This window comes from Sorex araneus, chromosome 7 (assembly GCF_027595985.1).
Source record: "Sorex araneus isolate mSorAra2 chromosome 7, mSorAra2.pri, whole genome shotgun sequence".
NCBI classification, from domain to species: Eukaryota; Metazoa; Chordata; class Mammalia; order Eulipotyphla; family Soricidae; genus Sorex; species Sorex araneus.
In genome coordinates, this window is record NC_073308.1 from 5,735,542 (window position 1) to 5,755,679 (window position 20,138).

Genomic DNA, 20,138 nt, shown 5'->3' on the forward strand with positions numbered 1-20,138 from the left:
ACCCTGTTTGGCTAAGGCTTTGATGACTGCTTCAGGCTCAACAGAATCGAAGGCCTTCTTTAAATCAACGAACGTCAGACAGAGCGGCATCTTGAACTTTTGCAAAACTTCAATGAGCTTGGTCACTGTGTGGATATGGTCGACCATGTTGAATCCTTTTCAGAACCTGGCTTGCTCACATGGTTGTCCTTCATCCAATGTTTTGCTTATTCACAATGTCTCAAGTGAACAACTTGTAGATGACGAGCAACAGGCAGACTGGGCGATAGTTGCCCATGTCCTGGATGTCTCTCTTCTTGTACAACAGAACGGTCCTGCTGGTTTTCCATTGGCACGGAACCTTGCATACAGGCAGGTAGCATGTGAAGAGCTGAGCCAGTGTTTTGAAGAGTATTGGTGGTAGATTCTTCAGGTGTTTGAGTCTGACCTTGTCTGGACCGGGTGCTGTATGCGTCTTTACCAATGAAATGGCATGTCAGATTTCAGAAGGGAGGACATTGGGAACGACATATCCATCTTGCAGAATTTGATTTCTGGGCATGTGGATGTGGCTGTCGAAGAGATCTGAGTAGAAGTCATGAATAATCCTGTCCATTGCCCTTCTGTTAGATGTCATAGATCCATCAGTACGCCAGAAGGCAGTCATCTTGGACTTGTAGTTGGTGAAGGACAGCCCAGCATTGCGAACACCTTTCCCAGCTTCTGCCTCATCAGCAAACATTGCTGCTCTTCTCTCTTTGAGGTCTTTCTTTATTGCTTTTCTGCATAGCTTTGTGAGCTCGAACATTAGCTTGTGATGGCTGAGCTCGAGAGTTTCGAAGACAGGCATCTGTTTGTGGCTTTCCCACTCTTAGCGTTCCTCATGTAGCCATGGAAGTGCTGAACTAGTTGATTGTATTCCTCATCGATGTCATCAATGACGGCATCTTCCCAATAATGTTGCCCCAATAGTGCCAAAGAACTCCCAGTTGGTGGTCATTCTGGGAGTTCTCTTCTTAAACTTAAACTTTGCAGTCCTTTCTCCCCACTCTGTGAAGTAGAATTTTGCACGAAGGAGATGGTGGTCCAATCCCATTTAGAATTTGCAGTAAGGAAATTTAATGATTTATTTTCCTCACTGTCAGTTTATAGCTCTAGGTATTTTAAGAAGTGACATTGGTCTGTCCTTTCTCCCTCTGCAGGGAGTTTAGGTTTATTGAGTAGCTCCCACCACAGTGCTTCTCAGGCACACCAAATTCCATCAGGCACTTCCAATACTCTGTCTTTATGTTTAACCACACCTTTGTGCTCTTCTTCCCCTGTTTCTTAATCACGTATATCTCCAAATCAGACACTGTAACTTTTTTGTTGTTTGTTTGTTTCTTATGCTTTTTTTTTAAAAAATTTATTTATTTTTAATTAGAGAAAATTAATTACTGAAAATTAATTAACTGTACACCGTGAGGGTACAGTTACAGATTTATACACTTTTGTGCTTATACTTCCCTCATACAAAGTTTGGGAACCCATCCCTTCACCAGTGCCCATTCTCCACCACCCGTAAACCCAGTGTCCCTCCCACCCTCCCCAATCCCATCTCCCCCCCACCCCACCCTGCCACTGTGGCAGGGCATTCCCTTCTGTTTTCTCTCTCTAATTAGCTGTTGTGGTTTGCAATAAAGGTGTTGAGTGGCCGCTGTGCTCAGTCTCTAGCCCTCATTCAGCCCGCAACTCCCTTCCCCCACATGGCCTTCGACTACAATGTAGTTGGTGATCGCTTCTCTGAGTTGACCTTTCCCCGGAACGTGAGGCCAGCCTCGAAGCCATGGAGTCAACCTCCTGGTACTTATTTCTACAGTTCTTGGGTGTTAGTCTCCCACTCTGTTATTCTATATACCATAGATGAGTGCAATCTTTCTATGTCTGTCTCTCTCTTTCTGACTCATTTCACTCAGCATGAAACTTTTCATGCCCATCCACTTGACTACAAAATTCTTGACCTCCTTTTTTCTAACAGCTGCATAGTATTCCATTGTATAGATGTACCAAAGTTTCCTCAACCAGTCATCTGTTCTGGGGCATTCGGGTTTTTTCCAGATTCTGGCTATTGTAAACAGTGCTGCAATGAACATACATGTGCAGATGTTGTTTCCATTGTACTTTTTCAGACACTGTAACTTTTAAAGTCAAAGTCTTCTAAGGACTCTGGATTCTGTATATGTAAGTGATATATTGATTTTCATTTTCCTATATGTCCTTTGAATAATTTATTTTAGAGCAGTGGCCCTTTTGTATAGCCACAGGAAGACAGTTGATGCAATGCTTAGCTAACATGAAGGTTAATTGACTCTGAATAATATTTACTCCTGGGCATCCTACATAATTATTTGACTTAAGCCTCAGTTCCTGTTAGTTCCTAACTCTCCAAAAGGGGAATCCGAGTGAGGAATTTGGATTCACCCAGGGCAAGTGGTTAGCTACCCTGGCATCAGAAAGGATGAGCTAAGCACCATAAAAATATAATAAGTTAAAAGCACAGTCATGGAACAAACTGTCATGACGCAAAAAGAAGTAACTGAATAAGGACCCTGCTGAGGTTAGGAAAGGCTAACCTGGCCTTCCAACTGTATTCTGGGTTATAAAGCAAGGTATCTCGTGGAAAAACCACCCTTTAACCTTACTACAGCTCTTACTGTATTTGTACAAAATGACGAGAAATATTTTTAAGAAGTAAATTTAAAATGATTGTTTAAATGGATACTGGCTAAGAAAACAAGAACGAAATACACCCTTTGATCTCCTAGCAGGAATCTAGAGTGATGGGCACTTTTATATGAGATTTTATCCTAGAGTATCTCCTAGAAGAACTTCCCTGGAAGGAAGGGCTTTACATCTATTCATTGTTATATGATAATGTTCCACCCAGCCTATGTGTAAATGCTACACTCAATCCTTCATGACTTCTCTCTAACTAAAGCTATGAGCCTTGAATAAAGAGCCACTGAGTGACACCAGCCCGGTGGCCTCTGTTACTTCATTCCTCTATCTCAAGCAGCTGGTAGGGACAGTGATTTGACCCTGAATGCACTAAGGGAACCCTCAGGTCCTTGAGGGCAGGTCAGTGACTGCCCACCCCAGTACACTGACAACTCACTGCAAATGGAACATAAGATTTCCCATTGCATATGAAGGCACAGTTTCTTTCAGTACTTGCAACAACAGTTTTTGGATTTGCAGTTGACAAACAATAGAATAAATTAGAACATTTGCTTTGCTCTTATGTCAAATGGAATCTCCTTTAAAGCTAAGGAGTTTGGCATTTAGGCTTGATATATTTTTTAAAAGTGGCTCTGTCTGGGGATATGGTGCTGCCAGCAGGTCAACCTGTACCTGAGGGATGAGCACACCAGCAGCCTGATGGTGCCTTCAGGCTTGTTTGATACCCCCAAATTGCCACTGTGCCTTTGGCTGGATCCAACAACTTGGGAACAAGTTTAACAAGAAATTAAAAGGCCGAAAGTTAGGTATGTGGGAGCCATGCCCACAAACAAACTCCAGCTCAGCTATACAAGCTCATTTATTGGCCTTATTTCAGAGACCCATAAAGAAGTTTCAAAGGAGATCAAAATTTGTAGTTAATCTGTTCCACATGGCTGAAAAGGCTGGGGTAAGTAGAATGGGGGGCAGGTTGGCCAGGGGCCTGCCCAAGCAGAGTCCCTGGCAGCTGCTTGCTTCCACAATCCAAAATCACCACCATATCCCCAGCCTGAGTCCACTGCCTCAGGACAAACCTCACTGAGATATAATCTGCTGAAAATTGGGGTATGCAGGTCTTGTGACTGAAATCTTCAGCCTTTCTTGGGGTTGGGCTGGGCTACCTCCCCTCACCTTCCTGTATTTCCCAAAGCTTCGGCAGTCACATCCACACTCCAAAGCAGCCACTCAACTGAAAAACTACTCCAGCTTTACTGTCCAGATAAAAATACCAAATGCCCAAACAAACACCAGGACCACTTAGCACCTGTATTGCAAATAATAATGCACAAAAGGTAAAGGAGAGAGAGAGCAAAAAGGAAAGTGCCTTCCATAGAGGGAGGCTGGGGGTGGGTGGGTGGAGTTTGGGAGATGGTGGTAAGGAGACAGGGAATATTGGTGGTGGGTAATGTATACTGGCAGAGGAATGGGTGCTGGATCATTGTATGGCTGAAACCCAATTATGAACAGCTTTGCAATGGTCTAGCTCATGGATATTCAATTTTAAAATATTTTTTTAAAAAGTAACGTGGAGTTCATGCCCAATTCAGTAAGCTTAATCAATGGCTGAATAAATAGCAGTACTTCTACATTTGAAAAAGTGGCTCTGTCTAACATAGAGAAATTCTGAATACTTGTCTGGGAACTAGCTATTGAAAGTCACAAGTGTCTCAATACATAACATATCTGTTCAATGCCAAGAAGCGATTAAAGGTATTCAAAAGACAAAGCAAATAAGAAAATTTAAATTGAAGAACCCAATAGTTGGGATTAGAGCAAGACTCTCTAATAAATATGGACCAATACCTATAGAGGTGATTCAAAATGTTCTAGTAATCACATTACAAAGGTCAAAAGAAATAGTTGAAATTAATTTAAATAACATTGAATCCGAAATTCATTTAATAACATTGAATCCAAAATGTCAAAAATCTTCAAATAAAATAAATAAAAATTAGCAAGGAAGGCTATTAAAGATAATTTAATATTATCTTTAATTTAATTAAAGATATTTAATTATTAAATTAAAGATAATTCAGCTAGTCTTGCGCTTGCTGACCTGAGTTCAATTCCATCACATTTTAAAGGTCCAGTTGAGAGTCAATGAGAGGAGAGGAGATGAATAGAATTCAGGGAAAGAGTTTATTAAGAGCTCGGAGGTGAGGATTTTAGGTCTTTGTGTCACCCGTATCACCCTTACTGAGATGTGTATTTTTATACTTTCATATCTAATGCCACCGGGATGTGTACTGGGGCTTCTTTTCTCTTGACAAGCCTTTGTTCTCTGGAGCATGTTATTCTCCACCCCCACCCAACGCCCCCGCCTCTCCCCCTCTTCACCCCCCACTTCCTCAAAATTTCCAAATAAAATCTGTTATACTTCACTGCTGGTCTCTTCCAAAATTCTTTTCTGTGGGGGAAGACAAAAACCTCAAAGGCCTGGTAAGTTTCAGTTCTGACCTCTTTCCTGCAAGGAGCAAAGCTCACAGCAGACTCTATCTAGATTAGTTCTAGATTATGTCTAACTTATCTCTAATTAGTCTTCGATTTCTCCCAGCCATTCCCAGGGTGGCAGAGATGGATAGAGAGAAAACAACAGATTCCCTTCTGGAGGCTGCTGCCTCTCTCCTCCCTCTTCACATAAATTACAAGGGGGGGGCAGCAGCAACATAAGAAAGGATAAACAAAGGAAGGTGATAGAAGGGACCAAAAATGCAGAGGAGGGAGGATAAGGAAGGAGGGATTTGGAAGCAACATTCCTGATGTCCTTGAAACAAGCAGGTCTAGAACCTGGCATCCACTGTGCAGCTTGAAAACTGGAAAATGGGAGAGTAGTTCACAACTTCTATTCCCACAGGGTGATAAACACAGTCAGTCATCCAGGAAGACAAGCCAAAGTTGAGGACAAAAGAAGGGCAAAGGAGAGTCCCTCTCTCATGTAGTAGGAGCCAGAAGTATTTGGCTGGTGGAGCAGCCTGACAGTTCAACTACTACTTCACTTGGTAGTGCTGGGAACCACCAGAACAGTGCTGGGGAGGGGAAGGGGGAGGTGGTGGCAAATTTAACTCAGTATTTTGTGCATGGACACTGGTATTTTAAACTATCCTGCCCCTTAAAAAACACTCACAATTTGTAAAGGTTGTCACAAGAGTCATGGGGCAAAGTGATTGCTATGTTCTGGGAATTAATTTAGTAGATTCTAACACAGTACTTCAAATACGTCCTCCCTCACACGATAGGAAGCTGGAGAAGAAAACTCATTTGTTTTGTTTGCTTTTTTGTTTTTGAGCCCCACCTGCAGTGATCAGGACTTACTCCTGGCTCTGTACTCAGCAATCACTCCTGGGATCATATAGGGAAAGCATGTGGGGTGCAGAGGATTGAACCCAGGTCAGCCGTGTGCAAAGCAAAACCGCTCCAGGCCCCTAGAAGAAAAACTGATTTGGATGCCTGTTGACTCTTGCCTGTGATACTTGATTCAAGATTGCTTTAGTACTTTAGTGCTCTAGTATCCTAGAGGCTTCCTGGCTCAGGAGCATTTTCTAGGCATTTCTTTCTTAGCCCTTGAAAGGCCTCAGGGAATGTGTTTCAGGCAGATTCAGATACAAGAGTGAAAACTCACACCAAAAGTAGCACAGCAGTGTGAGCAATTGAATGGCTTTGTAATGACAGCTAAGAAACTGTATGTAATAAGTATTATGGAATTGTAATGGGAATGAAGAAACCTTATGGAACAGGGACTAAGAAACTGTAGTGAGAGCTCAGAAAATGAAACTGACCCCCAATGTTTACAAGAGAAGGGAGGGAAAAGTTTTCCCTTTCTATGATCGCAATCAACAGGGTTAAGGGCCCACCAGATTTGCGGGAATGCACAGAAGGCAGCACACGAAGGCTCTGGGCAGGATATACTGACTTGGCCTGTTTTCCTTTTGGGCACATAAAAGCCATACCAAGTGCTTAGATGTGTTGATTGTCTTTCCTTTGCTTATACCCTCTGTATCTTGATTCATCGATAAGGATGTATGCGTATTGCAATCCACTAATAGAGAACAAAAGACCCTCTCAGCAATCAGGGCTCCAAGTCTCTTTCACTTTGACTTGGAATCCTCAGCGCTGAGATTCTATAAACTAATAAATTAATAATTCTAATAAACTCACTATCCTTTTCCGACCTGTCTCAGAACTACAGTTCTGTTAATAATGGGAAACGTTTACTCACGCCCCCTTTTTTTAACTTTCCAGAGTTTTTTAATCTGAGGAGCCTTATGTCTATGGAGATAATAATTTTAGTCTCAGGTGATGATTTAGGAAGAGCTTTCTTTTTTTTTTTTTTTTTTTTTCGCATAGGCGGCTCGATCCTGGCCAGCCAGTCTTTTTTTTTTTTTTTACAGTTACAGATTTATACATTTTTGTGCTCATGTTTCTCCCTTACAGAGTTTGATAACCCATCCCTTCACCAGTGCCCATTCTCCACCACCAGTAAACCCAACATCCCACCCCCCCTTCCCAGTCCCGTCTCCCCCCACCCCACCCTGCCACTATGGCAGGGAATTCCCTTTTGTTCTCTCTCTCTGGTTAGGTGTTGTGGTTTGCAATAAAGGTGTTGAGTGGCCATTGCGTTCAGTCTCTAGTCTATATTTGGCCCGCATCATCTTTCCCCCACATGACCAACAACCACATTTTACTTGCTGTTCCCTTCTCTGAGTTGCCCAGAGTGAGAGAACAGCCTCCAAGCCATGGTGACAACCTCCTGGTACTTATTTCTACTATTCTTGGGTGTTCGTCTTATAGTCTATTATTCTATATTCCACAGATGAGTGCAATCTTTCTATGTCTGTCTCTCTCTTTCTGACTCATTTCACTTAGCATGATACTTTCCATGTAGATCCACTTATATGCAAACGTCATGACTTCATTTTTTCTAACAGCTGCATAGTATTCCATTGTATATATGTACCAGAGTTTCTTCAACCAGTCATCTGTTCTAGGGCACTCGGGTTTTTTCCAGATTCTGGCTATTGTAAACAGTGCTGCGGTGAACATATAAGTGCATATGTCACTTCGACTATACTTTTTGGCTTTTCTGGGATATATTCCCAGCAGTGGTATTGCTGGGTCTAATGGGAGCTCAACCTCAAGTTTTTTGAGAGTCGTCCATACTGTTTTCCAAAAGGGCTGAACTAGCCGGCATTCCCACCAGCAGTGTAGAAGGGTCCCTTTCTCCCCACATCCTCTCCAACAGCGGTTGCTTTTGTTCTTTTGGATGTGTGCTAGCCTCTGTGGTGTGAGGTGGTATCTCATGGTTGTTTTGATCTGCATCTCTCTGACGATTAGTGATGTAGAGCACTTTTTCATGTGTCTTTTGGCCATTCGTATATCTTCCTTGGTAAAGTTTCTGTTCATTTCTTCGCCCCATTTTTTGATGGGGTTGGATGTTTTCTTCTTGTAGAGTTCAACCAGTGCTTTATATACCCTTGATATCAACCCCTTATCTGATGGGTATTGTGTAAATATCCTTTAGGAAGAGCTTTCAATTCGATTAACCATCAACGTAAGTCAGCTGTCTGGAGAACAATTCAACCTCAGAGTACCCAGCTACCAGTTGCTCTACAAAGTGTGTCAACTCCCACATAGTGGGAATTCCATTCAATATTTTTAAAACTTGAAAAAAAAGGGGGGGTTGGAAAGCACTGTTTGAAGTACTTTGTTTTACTACTGATGTTGTTTTGTTTTTAACTTTTAATTATTTTAATTGTAATTCTTTTCAGTTTTGTCAAGATACAATTGACATACATCCCCATATAAGTTTCAGGTATGCAGCATAATATGTTGACATATGTGTATATTGAGAAATGAAGACCAAAACTTTAGTTAGTATCCATCATCACCTATGGAAATTAACTCTTTCTTTATTGTAGTCAGGAAATACAGGAGTCCTGGCTTGTATGTTGGGAAAAATCGTCTGAAGCCCAAAATAACCTAAAGGCTCTCACACACACACAGACACACACATACGCATGCACACACACACACACACAGACACACACAGAGTCCTCTGGAAAACCATTAAGATGCAGAATTCTGAGGAGCAAGAGTCTTCCTGTACAGAGAGCTGTCTGGATCCCCCGTGAGAAAGAGGCTCAACTGCTGCGGAGAAGCCTATATAATGAGGACCATCAACTGCTTCAGGTTCTCATCATGGCAATCAATCTACCAAAGGAACTTAAGGACTGGGTGGGGCCGTGCAGTTTGGGAGATCCATATATAAAGTAAATATACAAGACAAAGGTGCATGTGTGTGCTACCCCACCTCTCCTCTTAAGATATGGACTTTCAGGCACTGAAGCATTAGGGCAATGGGTAGGGTAGATGTCATGCACATAGCCCACCTGGGTTGGAGACCTTTGGCATACTATATGACTCTCAGAGCACCACCGGGAGTGATTCCTGAGGGCTGAGCCAAGAGTCACCCAAGAGCACACCGCTGGGTGTGTCCCCACCCTCCCCCCAAAATACGTACTTTCATATTTTAAACTTTATTTCTTAAGAATGAGAAAATCATCTACACATCCCTGCTTGGGATATGCACTGACTCTCCCCATTCTGGAAAACCCTGTGTTCTCTCTCTTGAACATGGGTATCCACTTGTATTTCCTTCCCTTGATTTCTCCAATTAACTTGTTTTCCTTCACTACTCATCTCCTGAAAGTCTTTTCTGTGAGGAAAGAGACAAACCTGAGAAGCCTGGGTAAGGCTTAGGACTGACTTTTCCTTCTCACAAAGAGCAATTCTTCACTCCAAGCTGAGTTCACGGTTCTGGAGAAATCAGGCAGCAGGAATCATCTCCCATTTGGTGTAGAGCAAATGGACTTCAGGCACAGGTTTATAGGGCTGATAAAACATGACAGTCTGTTCAATGCAGGGTTTTATTAAGACTTTCATCAGTCCAAGATTTTCCCAGGTCCTTCCCTGGGGTGACTGAGGTGGTAGGAAGGGAAGCAGTAGGATTTCTTCACAAGGCTACTACCATTTTCTTCCCCATTTCACATAAGCTACCGAGGGAGCCCTACTTCTCTGCTGAGGGTTGAGCCTACCACCAGAATATATAGTATACTACTGATATGCTTCATAATTCATTGTGATCCTTTAGGTGCTAAAGCACTAGGAGGTGGATTTATTAAATTCCTCGTTAAAATAAGGCTCCTTCTCTGGCAGAACTTAGAGCATAATGATGAGGAAGACAATGAACAACTCAATAAATGACACAATTACAAATTGTGACCAGTATTCGTAGATTAAGGACACAGAATAACATTCATCATTGCAGCCCTTAGCACAACAACTAGATATGAAATCAACCTAGGTGTTCAATGAAATATGAATGGATTATGAAGATGTCTTATACAAACACAACGGAATACTATGCAGCTGCAAGAAACAATGAAATCATGCAATATACTGCAACCTAGGTAGAACTGGAAGATGTGTTAAGTGAGATAAGTCAGAAAAAATACAGGTAAACAAAAGATCACCTCACTTATCTTTAATAAGTCGGCAGGGAAATACAGTGTTTTAATGGTATGAGCCTAGATCACCCTTGATCTCAACTTGAACTTGAATACAGAGAGAAAAGAGACAGAGACAGAAGAAATCAAAAAGGGAAGTAAGAAAAGTGAGGCAGGGAAGTAATGAGGGAGCAGGGGCCAAGTGCCTTAGGTAAATCAGTAATGTATGGGAGTAAGATAGCTATATAATCAAACCATAGAATCAACAACACTGAAAACATAAGATAAAAGCTACAAAATCAAACTTTAAAATGTGCTTGCCAAGGCTTATCTAAAAGTCTAGAAAGAGTAAGTGTTGGTGGGGTTGTGGTGAGAAAGGAATCCTCATCCAATGTTCATGGGAAGGTCATCTGCTTCACCCTTTATTTCTTTCTGAAACATTTCTTTCCAAAATATGGAGATCTATCCAAAAATTAGGAAGAGAATTCCCATAAGACCCAGAAATAAATACAATTTTGCATTTATTCCCAAATGCAAAACACATTAATTTGAAATCATATATGCACATCTATGTTCACTGCCACACTTAGTAAAATAGTCATGATATGGAAACAACCCAAATGTTCAACTACAGATGAATGGATCAAGAAGTTGTAGTATATAAACACAACAGATTATGGTGCAGCTCTAAGAGAAAAGGAAATTGTGCAATTTGCAGCAACATGGATCAACTAGAGAATATCATACTGATTGAAATAGGCAGAAAAAAAAGGGATAGATATAGAATGATCTTATTGGTTGGACTTAAGATTCACAGCAAAGTAGCAACAAATGCTCAAAAGCAATTAAATGGGACAACTAAGCCACTCAACTGAGTTGGGGCAGGGGTTGGGAGGGAGGGGAGAGGGCACACTTGTGATGGGTGTGGTGTAGAAATTATTTGCATACAATATTTTATTAATAGCATTAATGAAGGTGGCAGACTGGGGAGAAGGGGGGTGAGAAGAGAGTGGGAGGGAACTTGGGGATACAGGTAGTAGAAAGTTGACAGAGTGATAGAATAGGTGCAACAACATCGTATATCTAAAACTCACTGTATGTCTAAAACTTTGTAAATCACAATTCTTTAATAAAATTAAAAAATAAAAACCAAACTTTGGAAGCAAGAGGATAACTAAGATAAAGAAAACTAAATATCACAAGCATATCCCTCTCCACCGAAAAAAAGAGGGTCCGCTGAAAATGGAAATATCAATTTTTCACTAGGTGGTCAGGGAAGGCCTCTTTTAAGGCTAGCTATTTATAGCAAGAACGGAGATTGAGAATGAGTCATGAATGCAAACTGTGAGGAGAGTGGGCAGATAAAATGTGTAAATCAAGATGAGGCAGCTAAGTAGTTTGTAAGAGGCAATAAACACATCAGTCTTTCAGAGAGACCCTGCTTTCTCAGCATCTAAATTACTGGGAAGTCTCTTAATATTTTATATTTCCACTTCTCACATACTTGCACTTTAGCATAGTGGGATATTAAACACTTGATATCTTTTTAAAAAATGTATTTCTTTAGAGCATTACAAAACCATTCATGATTGGATTTCAGTCATACAGTATTCCAACACCCATCCCTCCACCAGTGTATGTTTGCCAGCACCAGTGTCCCCACCTTCCCTCCCATAACTCCCCTGCCCAGTATCCTTCCTGCATGGCAGAGTCTGGCAAGCTCCCCATGGCATATTCTAAATGCCAAAAACAATAACAACAAGTCCCACAATGCAGACGTTACTGATGCCCTATGAACAACGGGATGACAGTGCTAAAGTAAAGTGCTACAGATTTGCAATACTGATACTGAAAGGTTATCAATAATATCCATTTCCTACTATTAACACTCAGATCTTGTCCAACACAATCATTTCCAGCTATTATTATCATAGCTGTCTCTTATCTATCTTTCCTGTCCTCACCCCACCCCACCCCCATTTCTGGTTAGTTCCAAAATTTGACCAGTCCTCCTAACCCCTGTTTTCCCTGGCCATGGATATTCTTCTTCAATTATATATGTGTATATATACATATATATATATCTCAGAGATGAATGAGTCATTCTATATATGTCTCTTTCCTTCTGACTCATTTAACCCAGCATAATACTCTCCATGTCCATTCATTTATAAGCAAATCTCAAGACTTCATTTCTCCTGACAACTGCATAGTATTCCATTGTTTAGATTTGCCATGATTTCTTCATCCATTTGTCTGTTCTAGGGCACTCAGGTTGTTTCTAGATTGTGGCTATTGTGAATAGTGCTGCAATCAACATAGCAGTGCAGATGGTATTTCTCCTGTGTATTTTTGTGACCCCAAAGTATATTCCCAGAAGTGGTACTGCTGGGTCAAATGCAAGTTCAGCTTCTGTTTTTTTTTGAGAAATGTCCATGTTGTTTTCCAGGAAGGCTGGATGTTGGGGTCTCAGCAGCCAGCCTGAGATCCTGGCCAAATCCCTGCCCTTAGAAGCAGAAGCAGGTTCTCTTCAAACAGGGCCCTAAGGCCCTGTGTCAACACTCCACCCAGAAAGGCTCCCTGGTTGAGAGGATAATGGGATGAAACTTGAAAGTCACCACTTGTCTGAGCTAGCGAGCCCAGCCCAGAGAAGCGGGAAACATAAATCATGAGCTAACATCTGTAAAGGGCCCAGTAAAACATATATGACAAGCATTGATAAGTGTCTAAGCTACCCTGAATTTTCTTATAAAAACCCTGTGTGGGAACTAATAAAATGAGAGTTGCTTGACCTCCAACTCTCCCCGCTCTGCGTGTTTCTTTCTCAGTGGTGGTGGTGCGGTGGCTGCGGTGTGCAGAGGGGCAGGGCAGAGGCTACTCCCCTTCCCACTCCCTCTCCTATAGGAAGTAAGTCCGGTGGCTGGGAGATCATACTCCAGTTTGCCAGGGTTTCTACTGGCCAGGAGCCTGACAGCTGGACAACTTGGCATTCCCACCAGCAGTGAAGGAGAGTCCCTTTCTCCCAATATCCACACCAACACCGGGTGCTTTATTTCTTTTGAAGATATGCCAGTCTCTGTGGTGTGAGATGATATCTCATTCTTCTTTTGATCTGCATTTCCATGATTATTAGCGATAAAGAGAATTTTTTTCATGTGCCTTTTGGTCATTGAATTTCTTCTTTGAGAATGTTTCTGTTAATTTTATTACCCATATTCTGATGGGATTGGATGTTTTCTTCTTGCAGACTTCAACCAGTGCCTTGGATATCCTTGATATGGACCCCTTATCAGAAGGGTATTGGGTAAATATCCTATCCCATCCCATAGGCTATCTTTGTATCGTGGTCACTGTTTCTCTCGAGGTGCAGAAGCTTCTTAGTTCAATATAGTCCCATTTGTATATCTCTGCTTCCACTTGCTTGGTCAGTGGTGTTTCATCGTTGAAGATACCTTTAGCTTCAATGTTGTGGAGGGTTCTGCTGATCTTTTTTTCAATGTGCCTTATGGATTTGGTCTGATGTTGAGGTATTTAATCCATTTTGATCTGACTTTTGTGCATGGTGTTTGGTAGAAGTCTGGGACTGTTATTTTTGCATGTAGCTGTCCAGTTTTGCCAGCAGCATTTGTTAAAGAGGTCCTTCTTCCATTTTATATTTCTTGCTCCCTTATCAAAGATTAGATGATCATATATTTGAGGGTGTAAGAATATTCAACTCTATTCTATTGGCCTGTGGATCTGTCTTTTATCCTATACCAAGCTGTTTTAATTATTACAATTTGAAGTTTGGGGAGGTGATGCCTTCCATCTGTTTTTTTCCCAAGAATTGCCTTAGCTATTCATGGGGCCTCATTTTTCATATGAATTTCAGGAATGTTTGACAGCTTTCTTTGAAGAATGTCATGGATATCCTTGTAAGGATCACTTTGAATCTATATAATGCTTTGGGGAGTATTGCCATTTTCACAACGTTAATTCTCCTACTCTAATCCATGAGCAGGGGATGTGTTTCCATTTCCTCATGTCCTCTTTTATTTCTTGAAGCAGTGTTTTGTAGTTTTTCCTTGTAGAGGCCCTTTACCTCCTTAGCTAAGCTGATTCCGAGGTACTTGGTTTTTTGAGGCCTGATTGTAAATGGGATTGCTTATTTCAAATTACTTTCTTTTCTCTCATTATTTGCATATAGAAAAGCTATGGACATTTGGGTATTGATTTTATAGCCTGTGACTTTACTATGCAAGTTTGTTGTTTCTAGGAGCCTCTTGATAGATACTTTAGGGATTTCTAAGTATACTATCATGTCATCTGCAAATAGTGAGAGTTCAATTTCTTCCTTTCCTATCTGGATGCCCATCATCATCATCATCATCATCATCATCATCATCATCATCATCATCATCATCATCATCATCATCATCATCATCCCGTTGATCGTCGAACTTCTCGAGCAGTCTCAGTAACATCTCCATTCGTCCAAGCCCTGAGATTTTAGAAGCCTCTCTCATCCTTCTAGCAATGCCATACTGGAGGCTGTTTCAGGGCCAGAGGAATAAGACAGAGCTTGTTACTGGTTTTGGCATATTAATACACCATGGGGACCTTGCCAGGCTCTCCCATGTGGGTATGAAACTCCCAAAGTTTTCCAGGTTCTCCCAGAGGGAGAAGTAGGCTATAAGATATTGCGTGGCTGCAAAGCGGCTGTGCACTTCCGGAAGCTGGCTTTTAAGTCTTTGGATGCTGGCCTTTGACAGGATTTCACGGCGCTGGGGGCAGTCCCTGAGTGTGACCGCCTAGTTACTGGAAGATGGAAAATCTGGGCGGAGGGGGCCCAGTCCAGATCCGAGCAGCCTGGGAGGTCTCAGCCCCGCGTCCCACACACTTGAGTTCCTCTGCCGGTTCCTTCATGGGTGAGGCTCATCCAAATGTGTGGAGAGGGGCCTTGAGCATGGCTGTGGCGAAGCTCCGGAGGTCTTCAGTCACCGAGAGCTCTGCTCGGGGTGGAGAGAGAAGCTGGAGCCCATCCCCTCCAAGGAGACCCCGGGGAAGACAGCCAGGCATGCAGGCAAGAGACTCTCTGGATGCCCTTAATATATATTTCTTGCTAACTGCTATGGCAAGTAATTTCATTACTATATTTAATAAAGTGGCAGGAGTGGGCATACTTGTCCCTGATCTCAGAGGGAAGCCTCTTAGTTATTCTCCATTAAGAATAATGCTTGCTGTGGACTTATGGTAGATGCATTTGACTATAATGAGGAAAGTTCTTTCAATTCCCACTTACCTGTGAGTTTTCATCATAAATGGGTACTAGATCTTGTCAAATGCTTTCTCTGCATCTATTTATATGATTATATATTTTTTCTTTTCTTTTATTGATGTGATGGATTATGTGGATTGGTTTGTGAATGCTAAAGTATACTTGCATAGCCAGGATGAATCCCACTTAGTCATGGTGTCCGATCTTTGTGATGAGTCGTTGGATTCTATTTGCTAATATTTTGTTGAGGAAATTTCCATATCTGTTTTCTTCAGGGGTAGAAGTCTGTAATTTTCGTTTTTCTGGTGGTATCTCTATCTGATTTTGCTATTACGGTGCTATATGTCTCATAGAAACTGTTTGGAAGTGTTGATGTTTCTTCATTTTCCTGGAAAATCTTAAAAAAGACTGACCATAAGTCCTCTTTAAATGTTTGAAAGAATTCACTAGTGAATCCGTCTGGACCTGTGCTTTGGTTTTGGAAGACTTTTGATTACTCTTTCAATTTCCTCGATAGTGATAGATCACGTATCCCAGGTCTTCTTGGTTCTGCCTTGGGAGGTTATAGGATTCCAGATGTCTATTAATTTCTTCTAGGTTCTCTTGTTTCATGGCATACAGACTTCCAAAGTAATCTCTGACGATCTTTTGAAATTCTTTGGTTTCTGTTTTGATGTCCCTCTTTTCATTTCTGATTCGATTTATTAGGTTTCTCTCTTTCTTTGTAAGTCTTGCTAGTGGTATATCAATCTTGTTTATTTTCTCAAAGAACCAGAACTTGGTTTAATTGATCTTTTGGATTTTTCTTGGGGGGGGGGAGTTTCCATGTCGTTAATTTCTGCTCTAAATTTTATTATTTATTTCCTCCTGCCTGGTTTGGGCTTCTTTTGCTGGTTGTTTTCTAATGTTTTAAGCTGTGAAGTCCAGTTATTTATGTGGGTCCTTTCTTCCTTCCTGAGAAATGTTTGCAGAGCTATAAATGTTCCCCTTAATACTGTTTTAGCTGTGTCTCACACATTCTGGTAGCTCATGCCTTCATTCTCATCTGTTTCCAGGAATCTTTTGATATCTTTCTTGATTTTATCTTTAATCCACTAGTTGTTCAACATTGAGCTATTTAATTTCCAGGTGTATGACTTGATTCTTGGTTTCTGTGTGTGATTAACTTCTGTCTCAGTGCATCATGGGCCAAAAAAGATGGCTGATACAATTTTTATCTTCCTGATTCTATTGAGGTATATTTTGTGACCCAGTACAGGGCCTATTTTGGAAAATCCCTTGTTCACTGGGAAAGAATGTGTCTTCGGTTTGGGGGAGATGAAAAGCCCTGTACACAACTATTAGCCCTCTCTCTTCCATTTCTTCCTTCAGAGCCAGTACTTTCTTGCTGACTTGATCTGTCATAGGAGATAAGTTGGTGTTGAAGTTGCCAACTACTTTTGTGTTGCTACCAATGTCCTCCTTGAAGTCTACTAGCACTTGTTTTAAGTATTTTGCTGGCTATTCCTTGGGTGCATATATACTTAGGAGTATGATTTCTTCCTGATATACATATCTATTGATTATTAAAAAAATGTCCTTTTCCTTCCCTTCTAAACTTTTTCTGCCTGAAATCTATGTTGTTGGATACTAGTTTGGCAACCTCAGCTTTTTTGAAGGGTTGTTTGTTTGAAGGATGGTTTTTCCATCCTTTAACTTTGAGTCTGTGTTTACATGACTATTCAGATGTGTTTCTTGAAGGCATCAGAATGTTGGTGTCAATTCTTTAATTCGTTGTGCCACTCTGTCTCTTAATTGATGCATCTAATCCATTGACATTGAGAGAGATTCTTATAAAGATTTTGTGTCCTCTTTCTGTAGAGGTTTGCTGTGCTTGTAGGGGTTTGTGTTGGTTTATAGTAGCCCCTTTACTCCTTCTTTTAAGTTAGGTTTTGAGACTATGAATTTGTTGAGTTGTTGTTTATTCATGAAGTAGTATACCATTCCTTTGAGACTGAGTGATATCTAGCCAGATAAAGAATTCTTGATGAGGCATTCATTTCATTGAGTTTTTTCATTATATCCCACCACTGTCTTCAGGCTTGGAAGGTTTCCTCTAAGTCTGCTGTAAATTGAAGAGGTGCTCCTTTGTATGTTATTTCCTTCTTTGACCTTCCTGCTTGCAGTATTGTGTCCCTATCTGTGGTAATAGTCATTCTGATTATGATGTGTCTTGGAGTCTTTTTATCAGGGTCTCTTTTAGCTGGTACCATTTTGACTTCTTGGATTTGTATGCCTCCATTCTCCAGTTCTGGGAACTTCTCAGCAATGATATATTAACTGTTATTACATCATTGGGGTTGCTCCCTGCCCTTCTGGTACTCCCATGATTTTCTTTTTTTTTTTTTTGCTTTTTAGGTCACACCCAGGATGCTCAGGGGTTACTCCTGGCTTTGCACTCAAGAATTACTCCTGGTGGTGCTTGGGGGACCATATGGGATGCTGGGGATAGAACCCGGGTCAGCCGCGTGCAAGGCAAATGCCCTACCCTCTGTGCTATCGCTCTGGCCCCCACTCCCATGATTTTTATGTTGTTCTTGAATTCATCTCCTAGGTTTCTTATTTGCCCTTGCTCAATTTTGAGGTTTTCTTCCATTATATGTCATTGCCTCTATGTTTTCTGCATGCAGCTCATCATCATTTCTTTTTTTAAAGGTTTTTTTTTTATTCCTCTCTCTCAATGTAGATGTATAACAATATATTTCTTTTTATTTTTTAAGTTTTATTGAATCACCGTGAGATAGTTTCAAGCTTTCATGCTTGGGTTACAATCTCAAAATGATCAAATACCCATCCCTCCACCAGTGAACATTCCCCACCACCAATATCCTGGGTATACCCCCCCTTTCACACCCTCCCCATGCCTCTATGGCAAACAATATTCCCCATGTCCTCTCTATACTTTTGGACATTATGGTTTGCAATACAGACACTGAAGGGTCATCATGTTTGGTCCATTATCTACTTTTGGCATATATCTCCCATTCTAACTGGTCCCTCCAGCCATCATTTTCTTAGTGATCCCTTCTATATTCCATCTGCCTTCTCCCCTCCACTCATGAAGCAGGCTGCCAGCTATGGGGCAATCCCCCTGGCCCTTGAATCTACTGTCCTTGGGTATCAGTCTCAAGTGATGTTATTCTATACCCTACAAGTGAGTGAAGTCCTTCTATGTCTGTCCCTTTCTTTCTGACTCATTTGGCTTAGCCCGACACTCTCCATGTTTATCCATTTATAAGCAAATTTTATGACTTCATCACTCCTAAGAGCTGCATAGTATTCCATTGTGTAGATGTACCAAAGTTTCTTTAACCAGTCATCCATTTTAGGGCACTGGTTTTTTTCCATATTTTGGCTATTGTGAATAGTACTGCAGTCAATATATAGGTACAGAAGTCATTTCTACTGTGCTTTTTGCATCCTCGGGATATATTCCCAGAAGTGGTATAGTGAGGTCATATGGAAGCTCAATTTCTAGTTTTTGAAGGACTGTCCATCTTGTTTTCCAGAAAGGCTGGACCAGTCGGCATTTCCATCAAGAGTGAAGGAGCGTCCCTTTTTTTCCCCCACATCCACGCCAGCACTGGTTGCTTTTGTTCTTTTGAATGTGTGCCAGTCTCTGTGGTGTGAGATGATATCTCATTGTTGATTTGATTTGCATCTCCTAGATGACTAGCAAAGTGGAGCATTTTTTCATGTTCCTTTTGGCCACTTGTATTTCTTTTTTGAAGAAACTTCATTTCTTCTCCCCATTTTTGGATGGTGTTGGAGGCTTTTTTCTTATACAATTCTACAGGTGTCTTGTATATCCTGGATATTAATCTTTTATCAGATGGGTATTAGGTAAATATTCCTTTCCATTCTGTGGACTCTTTCTGTATTTTGGTCACTGTCTCTTTTTTTTCCATGTCTTATTCTTTATTATGGCTGAGTAATATTCCATTGTGTATATGCACAATAATTTGCTTATCAAGTCATCTATTCTTACACACCTGGGTTTCCAGATTTTGGCCATTTTGGACAGTGCCTTAAGGAAACATAGATACACAAATATATTTTCTCCATTGTGTTTTGGGGTCCTCTGAATAGATGCCAAGTGGTGAAATTTCTGGATCATGTTGAGGGCCAGTTTCTAGGGTTTATTTATTTATTCGTTTATTTGTTTATTTATTTTTATTTTTTAATTTGTGAGTCACCATGAGATTACAGATACAGATTTATACACTTTCAAGCTTGTTTTTCCCTCATAAAATGTTTGCAAATACATCCCTCCACCAGTGCCCATTCTCCACTACCAATAAACCCAGTATCCCTCCCACCACCCAATCCCATCTGCCCTCCACTCCACCCTGTCTCTGTGGTAGGGTATTCCCTTTTGTTCTCTCTTTCCAAATGGGTGTTGTGGTTTGCAATAGGGGTATTGAGTGGCCATTGTGTTCAGTCTCTAATCTACTTTCAGCATGCATCTCCCTTCCCGCGAGTGGTCTCCAACCACATTTTACTTAGTGTTCCCTTCTCTATCTGAGCTGCCTTTTACCCCAGCATTTCAGGCCAGCTTCTAAGCCATGGAGCCAACCTCCTGTTACTTATTTCTACTATTCATG